Source organism: Aplysia californica, unplaced genomic scaffold (assembly GCF_000002075.1).
Source record: "Aplysia californica isolate F4 #8 unplaced genomic scaffold, AplCal3.0 scaffold00580, whole genome shotgun sequence".
NCBI classification, from domain to species: Eukaryota; Metazoa; Mollusca; class Gastropoda; order Aplysiida; family Aplysiidae; genus Aplysia; species Aplysia californica.
The window spans coordinates 400764-402921 of record NW_004797850.1 but is presented as its reverse complement, the minus strand read 5'-3'; the positions used below and the strand labels follow the sequence as shown (position 1 = coordinate 402921).

The following is a 2158-nucleotide window of genomic DNA, read 5'->3' as shown; positions in this document are numbered from 1 at the left end:
TGGGGCCACACCTGCTCCCATCCTGTTGTTTAAACCCCTCTAGGAAACGGGGGGTGGGGGGGGGGGTTGGTTTGTTGGCGCCAACAACTCGCCATTCGCAAGACCCATGTTAGTAAAAACAGAGACCACCACGAGCAGGTACGGTTGGCTGGATTGGGAGAAGCTGTGTAAGACGCTTAGGCATTTCTCAATATTTAAATAAGACCCATCACCAATCCTTGATCCCCGAAAAAAGGAGCAAACCCCACCGCACCAGAGCACCCACCAACCACCCACTGACCAGGAGTGAACTGAGCTCCTATACTCAGCATTGCTTACAACATGTAGTCTACTTTTGGCCCCGGCATGAGTTGCCAGCAAATAAACAAGAGAGGAGGGATGTGTGCACACTGAAATTGGGCCTGTGGATACAGGAGAGGCCAGACTTGGTGTTCACACAGTTTGGGAAACGTCAACATTGTTATCAAGAACGTTTTATACAGCAACAAAAGCTACTGTCAAATAAAAATGTTCCAGTTAAAGGGGTTATTTCATTTATCTAAAAATAGAAAACGAAAATTCCATACGCAACTACCAGCTCAAGTTGCAACATTAGGGCTAAGTTAGGCAGAGGTTGTTCTTGAAATCTTGATCTGGGTTGCTGTTCTCACTACGTGGACACCACTGTACTACTACTCAGTACTTCTACAACTACTGCTACTGGGCATTTTGGGGTGAAGTGGTCCCGGCCTCCCTCCACAAATAACCTGGCCCCGTACGATTATGCGATTGTGCGGCCGCGTTTTTTTCACGTAATTTGGCTCATTTGCATAATTTTGGATTCCCCGCGTTTTTTCACGTTTTTTTCCTTTTTTGTAAACAAAACAATTAATTGTATTAATTAACGCCTCGCCATGTGACTAAAGGGAAATAATCACCGTAATAAGTCTTATTTAAGTGAAAAGCTGGTTATTTCCCTTGGTAGAAGATCTTGGTTATGGTTTGGGATTTTGTTCCTTGAGCATGTTCAATTATTCAATCCATCAAAAGTTGTTGTTCTCATGTCTGCTGATGCTTCATGTTTGACAATTAGTGTTCCTGGTCTTAGTAATGTGCCAGCATCAGAGGTCCAGATGTCCTTTTTTTTTTCTTTTTCTTTTACATTTTTTCCCAGATCTAGATTTAGATATATCTAGATTTAGATCTACAGCTGAAAGTTACAGAGATTATATTTTTTAGTTGTTTTTTTTTGTTTTTTTTGTTTTTTACAGATGTACAGATGTGTATTGTTTTCTTTCCACCAAATACACTACAAATTACTGATACTAATATGTTCTGTTAAAAATTTTTCTGTAGGCCTACTTAAAACATAAAAGTCAAGATAATTTGTGTTGAAAAAGTGCAAAACATGTCGCGAAAGTTGTTACGGTAACTTGCATAATTTTTGCATAATTTGGCTTTTTTTGTGCATAATTTGGCCATCTAAATTCGCATAATTCTACGGGGACAGAAGAACACAATTGGATCGGAAACAAAAACGAAAGTCAAGTAAAAAAGCTGGCCGAGTTGCCAGGATGAAAAGGACGCCCAATGAGCTCGAAACAAAATAATGCAGATTGATTCTTAAATATTTCAGAAATATTACAATGTGAGGTTTTTGGTTTGTTTGTTTTTTGTTTTTTGTTTTTTGTTTTTTTTGGAGGGGGAGGCATCTTTGACATAGCCCACGATCCGGAGCCAGAGCGATGTAACCAGTACAACAATATTGTTACATCTCTATTAGCACTGTATAAAGTTAGTGTTAGGAAAAGGAACAATCATGTCAAAGAAAAGTAATCTCTGTACTTAGAATGCTACTCACCCTTGTCGTCTTTCGCTGACAGTTTTACGTGAACAAAGTATCGCAGGTTCCAAAGTAACAGCTCCCTTGCACGTCGTTGTACCAGCGAGATGAGGTTCGTTTATAAAGGATGGGCAAGGGGGAAAACTCGTAACAAAACTGCGCACCAAAATCTGACGAAACTGCTCAAGGCGATAACATATTTAATTTGTGCAACGTGGTGTTTTTCCTGGGGGGGGGGGGGGGGGGGGGGTGTTTTTTCGGGGATTTGGGGGGGGGGGTGGGAAAAGGGGGAAATGAAAACTGGAAACGGGCCCTTATAAAAAAGAATATTTTTTT

General features: G+C 40.7%; 1 protein-coding gene across 2 annotated transcripts in view; it reads right to left on the bottom strand.

Moving 5' to 3' along the window:
* Nucleotides 1–2158, bottom strand: part of LOC101854362 — a 9891-nt gene that overhangs the window by 6863 nt on the left and 870 nt on the right. The window contains exon 1 of one of the 2 annotated variants that reach the window (XM_013087375.2): nucleotides 1841–1923. The exons of the other annotated variant lie outside the window; for it this stretch is intronic. The gene's annotated coding sequence lies outside the window, so the exon portion shown is untranslated. Of the gene's footprint in view, nucleotides 1–1840; nucleotides 1924–2158 lie in introns of those variants that run through there. 2 annotated transcript variants of the gene reach the window in all.